Source organism: Uloborus diversus, chromosome 9 (assembly GCF_026930045.1).
Source record: "Uloborus diversus isolate 005 chromosome 9, Udiv.v.3.1, whole genome shotgun sequence".
Classification (NCBI taxonomy): domain Eukaryota; kingdom Metazoa; phylum Arthropoda; class Arachnida; order Araneae; family Uloboridae; genus Uloborus; species Uloborus diversus.
The window spans coordinates 2580462-2602563 of NC_072739.1; positions in this window are offsets into that span (position 1 = coordinate 2580462).

Below are 22102 nucleotides of genomic sequence, written 5' to 3' on the forward strand. Positions count from 1 at the left end.
TTTTTTTTTTTTTTTTTTTTTTTGGAACATTTTGATTAGTTGATTCGACAAATAGGAGGCAGCATTGTAATTTTATTTCTTATTTTCTTTTCAGAATTGTTTTCAATAATGCAAAAATGTCTTTCTCAGTAGATGTTATGTATGTGTCTCCAGCTCTTATTCTTTCTTGTTTTTCTTTTTTTTTTTCTTTTTTTGAAGCATTTTTCAAATTTTATGATCAAAAGAAAAAAAACTCTTAATTTTTTTTAATCAGTTGAAATACCGTCCCCCCCCCCCCCCGGGCTGCTGCGCCCCTAGCGAGCGCCACTCCTGCCAACCCCTAATTACGCTACTGCAGTGAAGACGCATACATGCATTACTCATACATACTGATTTTTAATGTAAAACCAAAAATTTTTTGATTTTTCAACATAAGGCTTTGTAAACCGTGGAACTATCTGCACAGTGACATGCATTGAAATTACTTTAAAATTGAAGCGAAACGAGGTGACCTATTCCACTTGGAAGTGGATTGAATGTAGTCCCCCCCCCCCCTCCTTTAGGAAAAACAAGAAGTTCCGTCTAGAACTAATTGGGCCTACTTTTCCGTATACCCATATCTGCTTCCTAGTGTCTGATCAATATTGGTGTATTCCAGCGGTAACGGAAGGAGTTTGAACAAAAAAAAAATCGATTCATTTTTGTCAGTGAGCATATCAAAAAATATATTTTTTTCGAAAACTAATGCAAAGACTTTTATACACATCATAGTATCCCAAGGACATTATCCCAAAACATAACTTGTTACAGGGTTCAAATAGTGCATATTTTGTGGGTCAGGATGAGAATGGGTATTAATTCATCTTTTTGAAAATTGATCTTTGAATTCACTGATCTCTTCGCAGTATTTTTAACGGTTGAACTAATGTTCTCAACAATCCTTTCCTATGACTTGTGTTAAACAATTTTATATCTGTTTGTTCCAATATAAGCATCAAGGTCGTAAGCAGTTGTTTCTGCTTAAATTGGCTTGTCATACCACAAACATGTCACACCAAAATGATTTTCACATGCTTAGGAACTTTTAAGTGTAGTTTTCATGATTTTTTTCACCTTCAATAGAATAAATAAAATCACAAAATATTTTCTTACAAAAGTAAATATAATTTTATGTTTTAAATGAAAGCACACATAATTTTTGTACAAATATTACTTATATATGTTTTAAATGTGTCTACTAACTTTAAACAATAGTTTATTTTCCACTAGCATTCTAAAATTTTACCCTGTATCAGCTTATAGATAAATGTCCTGCCGTTACCGTATTTTTTTGTCCTTTCATTACCATTATAAATTATGTAAATTAAATCTAGAATAAAATTCTAATTGGGCTCCCTTGACAAGGAACATAATTCTTCTTTGGTGAACTAACTGAGATGTAGTATTTTGGTAACGGAAGGACATCAAACTGTCACCTTACTCTTGGACCTATTTCGCGGTTGGAAAAAAAAATTAAGTTACTTACCGAAAAGTTTAACTAGACATTCAAAAGATAAGAAAGTTAACCTAAATATTATATGCCGATAACAAGAGGTATTGAAAATACAGTATGTAACAAAAAAAAAAAAAAAAAAAAAAGGATTTTTTGCTCTGTAAAAATACAAAGAGCAAACTTGATGTTGACCTTGACTTTCTTCTGGAAGTCATCAAACTATTTGGAAAAAAACTGGTTAAGATTTAAGAAAATCATTTATTTCTGAAGAGAATGGTATGTGGCAAGTGACAGAATGTTAAATTTTAAAATTCAAGTGTCATGTCACCTTTTTCCTGGAATTCACCTATTTTAGCTCAAAAATAGTAAATAGCGAATTGTTTCAAACATAATGTTTTAATATTTCAAGCCGATTTCTAGGAATAAAATATGCCTTACTCATCTAAAGAATTACCTGAGTAAAAATAAATAAATGAACAAATAAAATAGCTGCACCTTTCAAACAAAGCAGCTAATACACTTTTTTCCATTAAAAAATTCTTTAACCGTTTTCAAAAAGAAAAAAATTTAAATTAACAAGCTCAAAAACTAAATACTTCATATCCAAAAAAAAAAAAAGTTTGTTTTTCCCCAGTGGCCAAAAAAAATTTTTTTTAATGAATTAATGTACTTTCCGAAACAAATAAAAACGATAGAATGTCAACTTAAAGAAATAATTTTCAATGTCAAAAAAAAAAAAAAAAAAAAAAAAAAAAACGTCTACGCATATCTTTATGTAAAAACATAAAGGACTTCGAGTTTATCCACAGAAAACTGAATACATAAATTAAAACTTTAGAGTGAAAATAAAAACAAATCATGTTAACAATAATTATTTCACAATTAAAACCATGGCTGCGGAGTCGAAGTCGGAGTCAATGTTATTTTGGGATAAAAGATCATATTTGGGAGCCGAAGATAATTAATTCAAAGACTGGGAGTTGGAATCGCTCATTTCCCTTAGCCTTAGAGTACGCAACTCTGCCAATGTTTGCGAAGTCGGAGTTGGACTTTTTTTTGGGATAAAGGAGTCGGAGTTGGAGTCGAATATCCAAGAATTGGAGTCAGTTATTTTTTCCTCCGTGTATAAATTTTTGTCAAAGCTACGAAATCAGAGTCGAAGTCGGGGAGTCGGAGTCCGACTAACTGTCGGACAAAGGAGTCGGAGTCCGAGTCAGGAGCCATAAAGTTTGTCGTCAAGAGCTATTTCCAACAAAATTTGTTTGAAGTAAATCCGCCTACAAGTGCGGAATCTAGTTTGACTTTCAGTTTCCCCGCATAGACCGCGGGACGAAAACTGTATCGTGACAAGTCGTTTATCATATTTTGTAACTACGAGAATCTTTGTATTTGCCATCGTTGGAGTGTCCTTAACAAGAAATTGCAATGTTCCCTCACCCAAACTTGTACATTTTTTTGCAAACGGAGAACAAAAAACGTCAAATTGAATGGATTTGAATTCACTAATAAAAACGAATTCTCTCAACAACTTACGCTGCGCGTAATGCAATTTTGGATAAAAATAGTAGTTTACTCGGGATTTATAAATAAAATCATTAAAGAGTAAGGATATTGTATGTCTTTTTACTCTAAAATACACATATTTCATCGATATCCGAGTAAAAAACGTGTTTATAATTCATTTTTGATCAATATAGGTTCTTTTTTTTTTCTTTTTTTTTTTTACATGGCGGCAACTAAGGAGCAATGAGAATTGAAACGAGAAACTTAATTTTCCTTTAGCAAAACGTTTTGCCAAAGAAATATAAAGATCAGTGGCTTGAATTAGAACAGTTACCATCTTGTGGGTTGCTAATTTTTAAAATATTTTGTAGAGTAGCTTACTAATTGAAAAAAAAAAAAAAAAAGTAGAGATGCTAGTAGCTCGATAGGAAAAAAAAAAAAGTTTGAAGCGATTTCTAAGAACAACTTTTAATTTAATTTTGAAAGAAAAACATTTTATCAGGAGCGCAAGAAAAGGGATGGTTTACAGATCAAAGCCCCTAGATGGAAGTTCAAAATTAATTAATTAGATCCTACAAAATATAGGTTCCTGTGAAATTAATTCCATTGTATAAAATTTACTTTTCTCCTCCGTTTAAAAGATGTTTTTCCCATCTAATCAATGTTATGCATATGTATGGCAATGTAAAATTTAAATCAAATTATTACTGCTTATATATTTGCATTTTTAAAATAGCCGAATTGTAAAAGTTTGAATTTTTCTTTTTAATTCTTTCTTACAACGAATATTTGTAAGGATGGTTTAAAAAGGAAAAGAAAGGAAGAAATGATAATTCTAAGTAATATTCCGTGTTGAAATGAGCTAATTTATTCATTTGAGCAAATTTTCGTTCAATCTATAAAACGGTGTGTATGTATGATTTTTATTTATTTATTTTTTAAAAAGTAGCGAAGTAGGGACTACATTTTAAAAGTAGCTTGTAGTCGCTTCATTAAAAACAAATTTTTTGTGGTTTTAGTTAACTACATTTGTAATAAATTAGTTGTAGTTGTACTTCGTTATAAAAAAAATAGTTTATTTAACGACTGGTAGGGATATTATTTCTATTTCAGAGTTTTTGGACTCAATTCTTAGACTATTAAGCAAAAGAAAACCTTCATTTCTATTCTCCTTTGTAGCAATCAGTCCCAAGACTAGGAAAATTTTGAGGAATTAGTTCTAACGAATTTTCCATCCTTGGTGACGATACCAAAAACTAAAAACTGCAATTAAAAAAACTAATAAAAATAGATAAATAAATGAAACGAAAATAAATTTTAAAAAATGCTTGATAAAACTTATTAGGTAATTTATTGACGATGAAAACGTGCACTAATTTTTCTGAATTTTTTAAACAAAGCTCTTTGTTTTCCACACAATTTGGGAGTGTCAAAGAATAGATACATAACGTAAATGTATCGATAAGTCGCAAAAATCATGCCCACGTATATGTGAATACAAATTTTTTTCGAAAACAGAGGTAGCGGGCTATTGTCCCCTCCTGACCCCCCTAAATGACGAGCCTGAATGCTTTTCTTTTTTATTCTTGCTACATATTACATAAGACAAAATTCATCTGAAATCCTTTTCAGAAGAAATAAAAGTATTCAGACGTTTAACTTTACCAGATCAATCTGGTTTTCAACCAGTCTTTCGTCATTGAACTTCTCCGGTTAAATTCTTTTTAACTGAGAAGGAATATGTTATAATGCAGGAATATACGCACTAACCTAATTTTTATTACTTTTAATTTAGGTATCACTATTTTACGCAAGAAATACAAATAATAACCTAAATATTTGACAGATTGATTCAAAGGTAGTTTCATCATTGAGTTTCTCTAGCTAAACTTTATTTAGCTGCGAAGGGGTACGATATATTACTGAAACTTACGCAGTATCTCTAATTTGAACCTATATTAAAAGTTAAGCTATTTTTTCATTTAATTATTGCTCCAATGGAAGGGGTTTAAGCCCTAAAAACCTCCCATTCGGTACGGCCTTATAGCAAAGTTAACTGCGGTTAATTTTATCAACTAACGTATATTGTTTCAAATTTTGTTTAAAAAGTTGTCATTGCGTTCCTATTTTCTCAAAGTTCGTTGTAATTTTATGTGTTACTTTTTGTAAATTAAAAAATATATATGTATCTTTTATGATTCTTCAAAACAACGTGTGTATGTTGAATCATAAAATGAAAATTTGATTGCAAAAACTTTAAAAAAAATATTTCATAAAATGTATATTCGAGTAGTAGCAATTTCTTTCTAACTTCTACAGTCATTATGTTAGCCACATTATTACTACACAGTGGCATTCGCATCTATCCGTGCCAGAAAATATGCTGAGGCGAGAATGTTGTTCAAGGAAAAAGACTTGGTATTTCAAGCAAATGTTCCTACAAAAGGGACAAACTATTTTATTTTGTTGTTTGTGTATGTTATGGCGACAGTAAAAGCAGGATTAATCGCAAGGATGAACGTGAGAAAGAGAAATATTCAAGTGACACTGGCCAGCGACTTAAATTAGTGTCAAAAATATTTCACTTCTCCAGAGGGCGTCACTTGTTTGAGTGAGAAAATCGATCATAACGCATGTGTTCTCAGTGCAAATCTAAAAAAAAAAAAAAAAATTGCAGGAAATATTGAAAATTACGAAAAAAAAAAAAACCTTGCAAAATTTTCCAATGCAGATTAATATATTGAGGCTCAGAAAGTAATTAGAGCTATATATTTTTAGAGGTTTCTTTTTTTTCTTTAATGCATTAACCAAGGACCTGTGTCGTCTGCATATGGCTCGGTGCAGCTTTGCTAAAGCACGCGCAATTTCCTTTTTTGTAGAGACAGTGATAAATTACTCAGACTACTTTTTACTAAAAGTTATTTGTTTGATAAAATCATTGCGTATATAACATGGTTTCAGGGACTGCTATAGGTTTAAAACTGACAATCAGCAATATGAAGAGAAATAGCGATTACAGTGGAGAGTTGATTCCACTGTGCGGGAAAAAAAAAAAAAAAAAAAAACCTTCAAGATGCTTCTGACATAATTCTAGCCGATTCTTATGCTAAATGACTCCCTGAATCCAAATAGGAAAACCGTTTTCCCTCTCCCTGCCCCTTACAAGCCTCAAATTTTGGAAAAGGCGCTTACCTTTTTTTTTTTTTTTTCTTCAAATTTTGGATAGTTTAATAGATATTTTATTTGGAGGGGAAGGGAACATAAAATTTGCCCTTAACACTCTTCAGAGGGGCTAGAGAAGTGCAAAGCTCAAAAGCATGAACATTTTGATCATGTTGGGAGACTCATGGGGGTATTCCCCCGTGAGTACCTCTCCATCCCTAAATTTTTCAAAGGCTGCCCGATAATATTTAAAATGAGGGAGAAATCATGGAATTTGATTGATTAATAAGTAAGATCTCGAGTAGCGACAGAAAAATAGACTACAGAAATAATGTATCAGGTAAAGGCAAAGTCATGGAGATATTGCTTAAACACATCATTTCTGGTCGCAAATAAAGGGTAAGTAAAAAAGAAAGAACAAAAAAAAAAAAAAAATCATCTACAGAAACTAGTATTTCTTAAGAATGCAGAACTTTGATCAATGAAAAAATTTTTTTGTATCTACATCCTTTTACGATGCGTAATAATTATGTTGTGCTGTGTGCAATACAACAAACCCTAAATGATGACGAGGACATAATGTTTTTAATCACATGACTACTTATAAAAGTGAAGTTTGTTTTTAGATAGAGAGGAGTGGAAAAACAATTGGCTTGATAACGCCTATGAATAATTGCATTGGATGGTTTTGCGATACAGAACACAGTCCGAAATAATTATGTCGTGATGTGTGCAATACTACACCATACCCAAGGTAATTATGTGGATAGGACTCTTCGTGACATGATACTTGATATTTTTAACAATCAGTCTGATAAACGCTTATAAATTATTGTATTGCCCTCACTAGACAGCGCTGCTGTAAAAGTTTTCCATTGAAAACCTCAAATAGCACACAGTAAACGAAAATCTACCACCTGTTCTCCTACATTTGTAAGGAAGTTTTAAGTAACCTTTGATTTCGCCAGCCCTACACAGAAGTATAGGACTGGATTATCGAGATGTTTTAATGAGTGGTATTCGACAACTCAAACGATGAAGTCAGCTCTCTGAATTTATTTACGTCACAGATTTAAAACAACTGGTTGCTTTTAACTATCTCTCTATTATTTATTTGCATTATACATTTTGAAAATAAATCATGGAGTCTGAGTGCGTGACGCATGTTTGTAGTAGAGATAAGTGATTGGGTGGTCTGAAAAAAAAAAAAAAAGAAAAATCAAACTTCGAAACTTAGTGTCTCAAAAGTTGCCTTTCAGCATCTACGTGGGTACCCTTACTGCAGGGTGATAATAATTAAAGTTCCTCTTTCAAAACGCTGTACAAATCAAACTACTGGTCAGAATGACGTCAAATTTCTACTGAATATTATCGAAGAAGGGGAAATGCGTAGGGCAGGAAGAAATTTAATAGTTGTAACTTTTAGCAATAGATGGCGCTGTAAAAATCGTAATTTAATTTATGTCGACTGTAAATGACAAATAAACCATAAAATATTGCCTAATGTTTCGATTATGCGTTAAAAAGCTGTACTACTCAGTGTGCACGAGGGTACTGGTCTGATACTGTTAGTTAAGTAAGCTTATCCACCACGGCAAAGTAATATCACATTGGACGGGAAAAATCGGTTTCTAATCGTCCAGAGGCCAAAAACCGCATAAAAAAAGCTTCAATTAAATCGGTTTTCAATTGTCCTGAGCGCAGAAACCGCATAAAAAACATCACTAACAATCAAATCCGTCTTTAATATTCGTTAGACTGGCACAAAAGGTGTTCAATCTTCTGTTCCCCGGTTTCTGAAACAAGTCGAAATCGAGAAACACCATTTTCTACAACTGATCGAACTGCTTCCTGAGACACGTTTAAAATGCGTTGCGCAATGCGTGCCTTCTGTTCAGCGAAGTTTGCAATCGGAACACTGAACACAACAGCTTTCTGAGAGCCCCACAGCCAGAAGTCACACGGGTTAAGATCATGTGATCGGGGACAGCCAGGCGTGTACACGGCATTTTTTTAACGACTTCAATGCGTCGTGGGCATATGTTTTGATATCAGATATTGAAATTTGTAGCGCCATCTATTGCGAAAGAGTCCAACTATTTATTTTTTGGTTGTATCGTTCTGCAACTTCTCAATTTACCCTTTCGATCATGTGCAATAAGACATAAACGACAAGGGGAGAGGCAGGATTTACTGCCCCGCCTGTTTTAAACTTCTTGTGATCCTATTACTTTCAGTTTTTGCAAACGGATTTAAAAACAGATTTACATTTCCAGGAAATCAACTAATTATACAGAATTTTTTGAAATCTTTCGCAAATGAGAGTATATTTCCCTCCCCCAGGAATTATAGCACCAGCTTTAGCTTTCGTTTTCCTCTTTTCGAGTTCCGATACTAATTTCCATAACTGGGGGACTTGATGAAAAAAACGTGAAATATGGAGAAAACGTAGATTCGGGGGACGTAAAATTGGGGTTTCACTGAAATCCTTCTTCATGTTTTTTTTACTAGGTTTTCTGCTTTAACAATATTGCTTTTTGAAAGCAGACAATATTTTTCAGTGCTTCAGCGCAAGAATAATAGCATCGCGCTCGTACTCAGAGCGATGTTTTAACTATGTCTGGCGGGAGTTTGGCCCATACGATTGGTCTGGCTGCTTACAAAATGTTTTGGAATAGTTCCCTGAGTATCATAATGTAAAAATTGGGACTTAGAAAATAAGTAAAGTTGCGCCGCTGGCAGCCATTAGTGCCCACGGGATGTGTCTGGTAGTTTGTTATAACTGTGTCTGGCGGGATGTTTGGCTCCTACGATTGGTCTGGCTGCTTAAAAAATGTTTTGGAATAGTTCCCTGAGTATCATAATATAAAAATTGAGACTTAGAAAATAACTTAGTTTAGCACTGTTTTTACGTACATTCAGCACCCAGTACCTGCAAATTGGCCCGCAGACCAAGATAATAAACACGCGCATGTTGAAAGTACATGCTAACTCTAGTCTGCCCTACACATTTTGTTACTTAGAAAATAACATAGGTCTGGCGGCCCCGGGCTCTTGGACTATAGTGAAGATCTCCAAACTTCTAATAAGAGAAGCGTTAAAGAACGTAAAAAGAAGAAAAAAGAAAATAATAATGCTTTTATTCATAAGGATCAATGTTAAGAACATCGTCAAAAACGAAGTTCAAACTCAAAAACCCTGATTCGATTGACCCTGATTCGATTGCTGCTGATTGCCCATCGGTCTCCTTAACTGACTCAGAGATTGAATCATATTCCTCTTCGGAAACAACTAACCAATCTGAAATTAGAACTGAAAATGCTTTTAAAGGTTTTAAGAATCCCAGATGAAGGAAAAATAAAGTTCCTCCGATTTGGGTTGACGGAACTAACGACTCTGAAAGTCGGTTAAAATTGTTTTCTGAAGTGACCGGTGTCACAATTACCTGCAAAACGAAACATGACAAGATTATGTGTTCCATGCCCAGTTTTGAAGCGCATAAGGAATTAAAAACGTACCTTGATGATAATTTCATAGGGAGAAACAAATTAAGACTGTTATCCGCGGATTACCCATACAAACTGAACTGGACTGGATTACTGATAATCTAACCATATCAGGATTTGTCCCCCAACATGTTGCGCAATTGCTAAAAATTGGTCAGGACAAAAACAAATTGTCCTTGTTACTCATTTATTTGAAAGATCAAGATGCAAATGATAAAATCTGGTCGCTTGAGATATTAGAGAATTTCAATATCACCCTTGAATCCCTCAGGAAAAAAGACATTATGCAGTGTTGGAACTGCGAAGAATTTTTCCACTCCTCGTTTAGTTGTGCACGACCTCCCATCTGCCTTGTGTGTGCGGGGCAGCACAAAACTAAAGACTGCCGAAAACCCCCAAACGTACCACCCTCATGTTTTCACTGCAAGGGTGAACTAACTTTAAAAGTTGTGCAAAACGACAAAATCTCATTGACTCCTTGAACCTGAGAAATAAAATTGAAACTTGCACCAATTTGGGTCCTTCACCCCAAATCTCTAGTCCTGTGAATGATATTCAACAGCCCCCCCCCCCCCTGTTTCTACTAAAAAAAAACTACTGTTGACGATTAATTAACAATTATCCTCCATAATCTGCTGTCTGAACCGGATTTATGGCCGTCTAATGAGCGTGCTTCTTAACATTTCATAACTCTGGAGGTGGAATTTGCTTGTTACGGTTGAAGTTCTATTCCAAATAAAGTTTTTTTTATTATAAGAATAATTATTGTCACTTTTCCCTCATTTGCCCGCTCAATAATTTTAATTATTGAATCAACTGTTTCTTTCTTCATAGACGTGGGTCTAACCTGCGATCTTCAAATAAAATGTGGTAAGCATATTTTAATTAATTGGGCCTTGCCTACTAGATTATTTAACCTTTAAGTTTTTTCCTAATTGAGACTGCTCAAAGTAGCCACTCGCTTTACCATTATCGATATACAGGGTGATTATAATTAAAGTTCCATTTTCAAAACGCTGTAAAAATAAAACCACTGTCAGAATGACGTCAGATTTCAACAGCATATTATCGAAGAAGGGGGAAAAGTATGGCAAATGAAAAATAAATAGTTGAAATTTTTAGCAATAGATGGCGCTGTAAGCTGCATAACTTAATGTTCATGACAGCTGTATTGATTTGAATATTCTGACACTTGCAGTGGCATCTATTCTAAAAATACTAACTAGTATTTATTTTTCTTCTGCCATACGCTTTCCTCCTTCGTCGATAATATTCCATTCAAATTTGACGTCATTCTGACCAATGGTTTTAGTTTTACGGCGTTTTGAAAGTAGAATTTTAATTATAGTAACCACCCGGGGGTTATGTAAATCAAGAATGTGTAAAAGAAGTCAGCTGTCATGCGCTCGACTCATTGAAGTTGTTATAAAATGGCTGGGTCATTTCGCGTCTGAGAAGTTCACTATGACTGTCTCAATGAAAGATCGTGCTTTGCTGGGAGGAAACTCTACTCCAAGAATGGTGATTGTGCAAATTTAGCTCTGCAGAAGTTTCGGTCCCTGAATTATTTCAAAAAAGGCGTTGGTTTGATGACTGTCAAAGGTCTGGAGAAAATGATACCAAAGTTCAAAAAGACGGGTTCTTTTGCTATGCAACCTGGTAGAGGGAGGAAACGAATTGATTCGACGGCAGTGGAAGAAGTAGCCACCCCCAGGCAATGCAGGAGGAGTCGAATGGTGGTGTACAAACGTGTGGTGCACGTAGAATTGCTCGAACACTGGACAGACCTGTGACCACTGTACGCAAAATTTTACGTAACATTCTTCTGTGCTATCCATTCAAAATTACCCAGCTGCACGAGTTCCTGTTGACCTGTCAGCAAGAGAGACTTTTGCTTTGGAATTTCTTGCTCGCATGGAAGTTGACAATGAATGGCCGTGGAAGATTTTGTGAACTGACGAAGCTCACTTCCACCTGACAGATATGTGAATGCCCAGAATTGTCGAATATGGGCAACAGAAAATCCATACGCAAATAACCCAGAACCGCTTCATCCTGCAAAGGTCACAGTGTGGTGCGGGTTTATGGCATCATTTATCATAGCGCCATGTTCTTTCGAAGAGGTTGGTGCGTCCGGTCCTGTTACTTGTACCGTAACTGGTAAGCGCTATGAATGCCTTTTGCGCAACCACGTCATTCTAACTCTACAGCAGCACGGATGCGTGGATGAAGTCATTTTTATGCAACATGGAGCACCTCCGCACATCGCGAATAAAGCGAAGCAGCTGCTGAAGCGGCATTTCAGAAATGCTAGAATTATCAGCCGCCATTTCCATACAGCCTGCCCGTTCAGATCACCTGATCTTAACCCGTGTGACTTCTGGCTATGGGTCTATCTGAAAGCTGTTGTGTTCCGATCGCAAACTTAGCTGAGCTGAAGGCACGCATTGCGCAACACATTTTAAACGTTAGCCCGGAAACACTTCGATCAGTTGTGGAACATGCTTTTTCTCGATTTCCACTTGTTTCCAAACAGGGTACAGCATACTGAACATATTTTGTGCCAGTCTCACGACAGTTAAAAACCAATTTCATGAAAGAATAAACGACCGGTATTAAATTATGATGCCTACAGCGGCATCTATTGCTAAAAATTTTATTTATTTAATTTTCATTTGCCATACGTTTTCTCCCTTCCTCGATAATATGCTATTGAAATCTGACGTCATTCTGACCAGTGGTTTTATTTTTACAGCGTTTTGAAAATGGAACTTTAATTATAATCACCCTGTATATTCATCGAATGGGGGATAGATCGTGGGCGCACATCGGATTGAGGACTTTGAAAGTGTTGTCTGAATTAGAACGGGATAGATTAAAATCCGCTAAGGGTGACAATAGTTGGGCTTTGCAGTTCACCTTTCAGAGGTTTGGCTCGGAAGGATCGCTGGATATTGATGATATTGATTATGTTTTTGAGTTATAAGCCGGCGAATCGTTGCTTTTTTAATTATAACGAGTAAGCAAAATAAAAAACTGGGAGTTAAAAATACAATCGAGTAAAACATCTCGTTTCTAACAGATTATCTGTGTACCTAAAAAATTACAATTTTCAATACACATCAGTTTGCCCTTCCTTTTGATTCATACGAAATATCATACAAGAGCACCATGAGCAATATTGTGCATGCACGATTTTTCTTCTGACGTCGCAAGTGTATTTTGAGCTAAACTGTATTTTTTATGCAAATGTATAAACAATTCAAAAAAAGGCTACCTCTACATTCGGATGAATAAAACAAAAACGTCAGAATTTCATAGCCCATATCGATTAATATAAAACAATAAAATAAATAATTTACGAGCGGCGGAAGTAAGACTTACATTCCGCTTTTCATTCGAAACAGTAAAATTTCGATTCATCTCATACAGAAGTGATGAACCACAATGTTTTGAAAGTTGACCGAGTAGACGTACAATTACTCCCCCTCAGAGGTGTTCCCTCCATATACGCTGTATACCCTCAAACATTTTTCAGACAAATAGCGTATACCCTCAAGCTTCAAAAATTTTCATTTATAATTCAGGTTCTATCAGCACATTTTCAACTTTTCCTAAGGCAATAATATGAAGGGGCTGCATGATTTTATAGAAAATTCCTTGGTATTTTGCATGCATTGTTACGCTCATATTTTAAATATAGTTATCCCTCGCTACTTCGCTCTTCGACTTTCGCGGCTTCTTCACTACATAGATGATTTTTCTGGATTTTTTTTTTTTTTTTTCAGATATAGTAATTAGCCTTTTTAATGCGTTCGTGTAAAAGTTTTCTACGTAATACCTTTAATGAGGATAAATGTAGAGAAAGAACGGGGGTATATACGGTCACTAACTGAAAATTAATTCATCATCGAACAAGTAGTGCTATTTTAATAGATTAGCAGTCTTAGTGTCTGAGAACTGCACGTGTGTGTGTAGTTTATTTCCCAATAATTAACAATGTGATATCTATTTCGTCTAATATACCTCCTTTATTCCTATTTTGCGCAATGTATCAAGTAACACAAATGTAATGGTGGCTAAGTGTGCTGTTTCATGTCTATCTATGTTAAAACCCTATTTAAATTGTTGTAAGAAAGTTTTCTGCGCTCCAATTAGGAAAATATTCGGTCTATAAATACAGAATTCTACTTCGCAGAAATTCAGTTATCGCGGTATAGCCTGGAACCAATTAATCGCGATAAACGAGGGTTGTTGATTTAATGAGAGTATTATTTTTGAAAAACGTATGGATCATCATCTAATACTTTTTCTGGTCCTCTTTAACTATCTAATCTCGGAGTGACCCAAGATAACTCTTTGAGAGTTAAAACCATAATAACGTATTTTGCTAATTTCAAAACAGATGATCTAACGTCTCGAGAAATTTAGAAAATGATTCTTTTAGTGGTGAAAAAGCGGATGCGCTTCGTGACCTGCTACTTTCCACGTGGCCCTACTGCTGGCCGACTTAGATAGGTCACCTAAGATTGACGTACAGCTCCGTCCAGTAGGAGTAGTGAATAGACTGGGACACCCTTAGGTCTTTTGGCAGTTTCGCACCTTTTGAAGGCCGATTACCATGGTCGCTTTTAAACTTATGCCGAGTGCAGTGGGAGGGCATAGACTTTGTGCAGTCTTTGGACACGCAAATGAAATCTCTTCCTGATTTGGCTACGACCGAAACGCCAAGAAACCGACCAATTAAAAAAAATTAATGTTGGCCCCGGCACACCTCTTGGTAAGTTCCTGTGAAAGAAAATTTTTTGATCTAGGAGACGACGTTACTACTTCGTGATGTGGAGTACAAAAAAAATACCTGCTTTCTCGCGTACCTGTGGTGCGGAGCAATTTCTTACAAGTTTCGGAACTGTGTACCAGAGGCGCAACTGTTGTTGTACCGTTTTATCATTTACGTACGAACTGTACGCAATCTCAGAAAGTTCTCCGTTTGAGGCAATGTGTCAGTAAAATATCACGTATGTTAATTTCGGCAAACGAAAGTCTGTAAACATTGTAAATATATAAAAATAGCCCAGACTGCATGAATCAATTTTCAGTCCATGTAAACTGTATTATTACTTGGCAAAGTACGAGTAACACTTACTTTACGACTACGCCACAGTATTGAAAAGGGTAAACAATCCTTGTTGATTTTTCAGAGTGTTTTAAAGTGGGTTGTTCATTCACAATGGCATAAATAAATGGTTACTAATTATGAACCCTAAACCAGGAGTAATGATAAATGACACAAGCGGATGAATTTAAGCATTTTATTTCCTTCATGCTAATGTTAAAAAGTTGCTTTAGTAAGAAGAAACACTTTAAATGAGGAATAAAAATTTAAACAATAATTTACATAGCTATTACTTTTTTTAGAAAGTCTTTTTTTTTTTTTTTTTGGTTTTACCTTGCTGTAAAAATTTCCACAAACTAATCAGATGCGAATTTAATAAGTCAATATTTCAAATGTAATTATCTTAAATAATTCTTCACAAATTTTTTTTTTTTTTTTTGGTCATCTGTGATCAAACTTATCATTTACTAGACCGTGATGTAAACCGGCCGGGACACCAAATTTTTTTCCGAAAACCGGGACTGTTAAGGTCAAATAGGGACGTCTGACAAACCTACCTGTATGTTACAGTGTAAAAATTTATAAACAAAGTTTTAAAAAAAAAAGATCGAATGCAAACATTTACAAAACTTGCGTACAAGTATTTCGGGGTTGCAAGGAAGCAAGACCCTTTAAAGCATGAAAAATATTATATTTCCAAGAGAAATCGAGTCACACAATAAAAGCTAGACAGAGTAATATTTTATTATCGATATAGAAAGTGAACGACATATAAACGAATAACTTGTAGATGATGTAATGATTTCATTCACAAATAACTTTACGCAGTGCAACGAGTTGAAAAAAAATCATTATCGCCATCTATTGACAAGTAGAAGAAACATAAATGTTTTTGGATAAATATTATATCGATGAAGGAAAAAAAGTAAAATTTAGTTGAACTTTTGAAAGTAATGAAAATTACTCATAGTTTTTATAATTTCATTTTTTTTTCTTTTTCTTTCTCGTTTTTTTTTTTTTTTTTTTTTTTTTGCAATAGCATAAAAGTTCTTGCACCTTTAGAGTATTAAGGCGCAAATCGCACATTTATACGATAATCTGTTGTTTTTCTGTAAATTTTATAATGTGTCAAGGAGTTTTCGGACCCCCTGTACATTCATGTTTCTTGCTTTAATGTCATCTGCTGTACTTAAGCTTTGTCATATGAGATTGCTTATTTGGCCTCTGTTGAACATAAAGCACGAAAAAAAGAAAAAAAAAAAAAAAAAAATCCGACGCTTCACTATTGTTGGTGAGGAACCCAAAACGTGTTTCTAAAAATGTCTCAAAAACTCATTTCTGTAGATACTACGCTTTACCTTGCCACGACAGTATAATTCAGTTATTATTATTTTTTTTTTTTTAAATATCTTTTTTGGTAGTACACATAATGGTTTTTTGTTTACAAATGAATCCATTTGTTTATCGATACAATCATTTGCTCAAGCTTCTTTCAACATCCTTTTTTTTTTCTTTTGTTACATTTATTGTGTTAGTACTTTCTTCGCGCAAATGACAATTCAAATTATTTATATGAGGCGCTGCAGTTTTCGGCTACTAGAGTAAAAGAAAATTTGGCTTTCATTCGCAAACAAACAATCATAAAGTGACATTTTTCACATCCTGTTACTTTCAGAGAGTCTCAGTTAGTCTTGGTTTAACGGACCAATACAATTCGGCAACTTCTTTCATACTGCTCGTAAAGATATAGCATCGTAAAAAGTTGTTAGGAGACACTTTTATAATGACTGCCAGTTTTTAAAACAGTTTATTCATTTATAAACATAAGTTGCAGCATTCTTTGTTCTTTCTCTGACGAACAAAGATCAATTCACGTTGCGCGTTCGATTTTGCCAGATCGAACGTGTATTCATTCAGTCCTGCTCTGCGGATGCATTAAGTTCTTGCTCGGGAGAGATCGGACACGAATGGCGGTGTTTAGGCACGTCGTTGAAATCATGTTCGGATAAATTTGCAGCGGTCTAACTCTGACGTCACAAGAATGGGTGGAGCTACGTAACCTTCTGACGTCACATCCTTTCTTTAGCTAGTTCATTTTAAGTTCATTTCAGTGAGCGCTATAAAATGGAGAAAAGCTACAATAGTGGAAACTAGAGCTCGCTTGGCGGGAGGACGCATAGTCTAAGGTTTTAACATTACAGATTAGTCCTGCCTTTAGCCGCTTGTCCGGGACCGATGCCGAACGGATTAGATAACATTTCTATCACCATGCATAAAGAGGTGATAAACAGGACTCCTTTTTGATTTAATTTCGATGTTCCATGAAATGGACAAATTCAAATTTTGACTTATATTGCAACAACCTGTTAAAAAGCCTGGTAGTTACATCGTAGCTTTGCTATTAACATTTTTTAATATGTTGACATTCTTCTAGTTAATAAAACAAGATTAAAAATAGTCTAATATGTTTGGTCTTAAGTAACGGAGAAAATAAACGAAATTTGTACTTTTAGTAGCATCACATAAGCAGTTAGACTAACGTACTGATAGACCCGCATTCTGTGTGACCTATGCATCTAGCGATCCGTCGAGCAGGCATGCTTCTTCGGAGGAATGATTGGTCTATTCCGGAAAGATAACTTTCACTGCAGCCAATTGGGACAAAAGAATCCATCTTTCAAGAACAAGCGGTGTTTGTTGCGCAACCTTTTTAATCGTATTTACAAGAAAGGTTTTTGTGAATTCTTGTCCAGTCACTGGACACACATTGCAGCGTGCATGGAATGTGCGATAATTTTTGACTTCTGAATATTGTTAGGCGCATTTAGTAAGCAGACATACTAAAAGTACCCGTCCCTAGAGGGTGAGATAAAGGTGGGAGGAAGGAGGAAGGAAAATTTTGGGTTTTTCGAGAAAATGTCGGAAACGGTGGAAAAAATGAAGTTAAAATAAAAGTTCAGGCTAAATAAACTTCCTATGAAACTGTCTCTACACATATGTGTCAAATTTCTAATAATTTTCCGGGCATATGTTGTGAAAAATCGATGATTTTCGGGAAAATTCTCTTTTTGTCAAACATTTGCTCCTTGTTCCTCCCGGGATCATTATTCAGGAAATTCATTATCGGCAAAGTTGTAGAGCTTTAAATTTCCCTCAATTTAATATGCTATTTTGTTACATTATATTCAACCAATAAAAAGTTACAAAATTTGAAACACACACTTTCATGGCAAAAAATGTAACATTTGCTTTTCACAAATTTCAAACTGACTCGAAAGGATCGCGCACTTCCTCTATCTTAAGTAAATTCGGCAATCCTGATGGACAATAAAGAAATATTTGTGGATTACTACAACTAAAATGATGTTAATGAGGGGTGGGGGCGTGAAATTGTGACAAGGGGAAATGAAAGAGTAAGAAGTGTAACATCAAGCATTTTTTAATACGAATACGTATATGAAAAGCAGCTTGTAAAACGAACTTTGTGACAAAAGCTGGGCGGGAGGGGGCAAAAAATGTTGAAAAAAAAATTGACATTATTTATATGGACAGCCCTTTACCAAGGAAACGGACGAAAATTTACGTAATTACGCATGTGCAATATGAAATTGCGGACTGAGGACGTACAGAAAGTCAGCGCTATACATACTGTTTAAGGAAATTGATGACGACATTGATTTAATTTAATTTGAATTTGTTGTTACTGAGGATACCTAGTCTACAAAACTGTTAGGCAGAAAGAGACAACTGTATAAATCATATGGACATCAATGTCAGTTAGAAAATTGAAACGACGGTATGCAAGATTTTTGTCCAACTTTCATAACAGTCAGCTGATAAATCCGCTAATGATGAAGCTGTTGAAAAACAAGACAAATACCCTCCGAGCTTAAGGTAATGTTGACGTTGATATTGCGACCGACGGCTCTCATCAGATGGCAAAATATTTTTGTAGCTGTCGTTTGAGAGGAAGTCCTCCTGGTTGTTCTCTTAATAGCCAAATCCAACTGATCACCACACACTGCTGTCAAAATGTATCAGAATACTAAAATCATACAACATGCATCAAATGCATATATCAAGAGTTCTTCCCCTGAATCCACTGAGGCTGCTGGGGTCACATGGATCTCTAATGGTATGGTGCTGTAGCCACAGAAGAAAAGTCCCTCAACGAGTTCCGTTACAGATCATTTATCAAAATATTATTATTTTTATCTCTAACTCTGCCGTACCACCAGGTACACCTGTTAACCATAATTTGTGCTTTAGTAATCCCCAAATACTTCTTTATTGTTCATCAGGATCAGGGGTGCCAGAATTAAGAAGAGAATATACCGGATAAGCTTCTAGGCGGGAAAAGGGGGAGGGGGTATTTTTGAGACGTCTATTCATGATAAATCTGAAAAATTCAATCGCAACAAAGCGTTTAACCTTACATAATGTCGCTTACCAAAGTATAAAAATCGTTTTCTCTGCGATTGACGACGTATGCGCAGAGATATATTTCCAACATTAGTCAATGAGCAAAGAAGAAACAACCATGCGGTTCCTCATGTGGTCTTCGGTCATAAAATAAACATACAAACCAAATCAAATGGAAAATAAGTTTTCATTGCTGCCACATGATTTTCTTATTGCTCATTATTTCACATTTGTTTTACTTTATTTTTCCTCCTTAAAATAATGTCCCGTTAATTCAGTTAGAATAGGGCACTTTTACCATCCCGTATTGAAGATCCCCGGGACGCGAGACAATTTTTCAAAATACGGGACTGTCTCTTGAAATCCGGGACGTCTTGCAACCCTGATCAGGATTGTCGAATTCATTGAGGAAAGAGGAAGTGCGATCCTTTCGTGTCAGTTCTAGATTTGTGAATGGCAAGTGTTTCATACTTACTAACTACCCCTAACAATATTCTAAAATTAAAAAATTCTCGCATATTCCATGCACGCTACACGCCTGTTTTGAGTCTTCATTTACTGGACTATTCTTCGTTTTCTGCATTCTATGTAGGTATCCTTTCATTACGATCATATTAAAAAAAAAAAAAAAAAAAAAAAAAAAAAAAACAGTTTAGAAAATATAAGTTTTGTTATAAAGAGACCTTTTTCACTCTGAATCGTGCGTTGCGCTATAAATATTAATTTATTTGTTGCAAAAATTGATATTGGACATAAAGTTTCAAATTTTCGTATTATTTTTATCAAAGAATACAAATACTATTTACTTCAAAGAACTAGATTCGTTACGAAAGGGATACACATCGAACATTTGTGGGAGAAAGACTTTCAATGTTTGTCTTGTCTTCACGCTCATGTACAATAGTTCTAAGTGCAATAGTTTCCGAAATTTCACTTTTTTAAACCGGGATGTCTCCTATGACACTAGCCCTTCTTTTCCAAACTCACTCCTTACGGGAGTGGATCGTTCCATTTCCCTTACAGGTGGGGAAGGTAGATATTTTCGCTGCTCTCGAAGCAAACTAATGCGCATGCTCAGAAACTTAGAGCTGAAGAGCGGGGGAATTGTTTCTTTTATATTCTGTGGTTACGATTTTGTTTACAGCGTGCTATTTTGCTATGTCTGACCATTTGAAAACAAAAAAGCCGTTTTCAGGGCCAACTTCAATTAATTTGGATGACGACTCGCAACGGATTTTGGATAATAAATTAATGGATACGGATCAAATATTGACTTCAGACAATAATGTTGACGACTCGGAACGGATTTTGGATGGTGAAAGTGAACTGAAACATTAAGGTTATGACAGTAAATTACTGCACCTAAGTCAGGGCTAAGGCAGAACCTCATGCAATATAACATATATTTGCATTAAGTTGATGATTAATGATGCAGAATGCTTACTTTAAAAGGAACTAAGATAGCATCTTTAGTTAAACATTTGATTGCGTATAAAATAATTTGGATGAACTTCAGTGATGAAAACGTTTTGGGCAGTTATTCATAAAAAAAAAAAGAATAAAAAATTGAATCTTAAATTTAGATAAATTTAATCAGTAATATCTTTAATTATATATTCTAGTAGATTCTGTGTCATGATTAAACAAAGACAATTGATCAATCCTTTAAAATACAGCTAATACAAATACAAATCAAAATGTTCATAAAATTCTTAAACTCAATGTCGACTATAATCAAGTATTCATAAGTCTTGCTAAAAAATTCAAAAAATGAACCGAGTACAGATTTAATAATTTTCAGTAAGCAAAATATACAGTTCATTTTTTGCTCTTTTTTTTGTTTGTTTTGCTAAAAAATTAATTAAGTAGAGAAGAAAGTGATTTTATAATAATAATGACTCAAAAGTACAATTAGAAAAAAAGAATTGTAACTCGTAGGCAGGGCGCCCCAAACTTAAATTTGGGAGGGCAGAAATTCTTAATTTGCGGAACAGAATTCCAACTTGTGCCAAATGATAAAATACGGTTATACACATATCGATCTTATAAAAAGGGATATTCTGACATTTGAAATCAATCTTGCAAAGATGTCTCCAACTCGTCGTTAGAGATTATTTGCCGAATAAGGAAAATTTTCCAGGAGTGAAGTAGTACCTCAGCTTGTAGAAAAATTGTATTTTAAAATACAAAAATGTTGAAAAGCATTACTGCTGTTTCAATTTCAAACCACTAGATGGGGCCACTATTTTAATTCAGGAAGAAATATTCTTTCTTTCCCCACCTGCAATAGTAATGGAACGATCCACTTCCATCAGGAGTGAGTTGAAATAAAGGGCTAGACCCTATGACAATAATATATGAGGCGATCATGCTGCGCTCCAACTTAAGAGAGGCAACAAACCTGAATGGATTATTGCAGCTTTAATGAATCGAAATTCAGAAAATTGAAATTTTGACTTATATTGCAACCATCAGTAAAAAAAACTGGGAGATAAACCGTTTTATGATTTTTTAGTCGACTTACGTCCTTCTCTTTCATTTAACAAAGTCGAAAATAAACGAACATGTATAGTCTTAAATTGTAGAATGAAATAACAAAATAGTAGTTTTGGTATCATCACAAATAGTAATAGCTCTCAATCTGACGTTCAGAGACACAGACAGGCATACCCGCAGCAACCTGCGTATCTAGCAATCCGTCGAGCCGGCATGCTTGATTGGTCCTTTCCGAAATACTTACTTTCACTGCAGCCAATCGTACATGAGTGCTGTTCTAAAATTTTAGGCATGGTTACTTTGCCATTATTCATATTACACGGATGTGGTTTTTATTAGGTATGTTTTTATCTTTTTGAAGTTTCTTAAACTTATTATTTATTTATCTATGCTTTCAATTCATAAAAATGGCATTGAAGTGGTTTT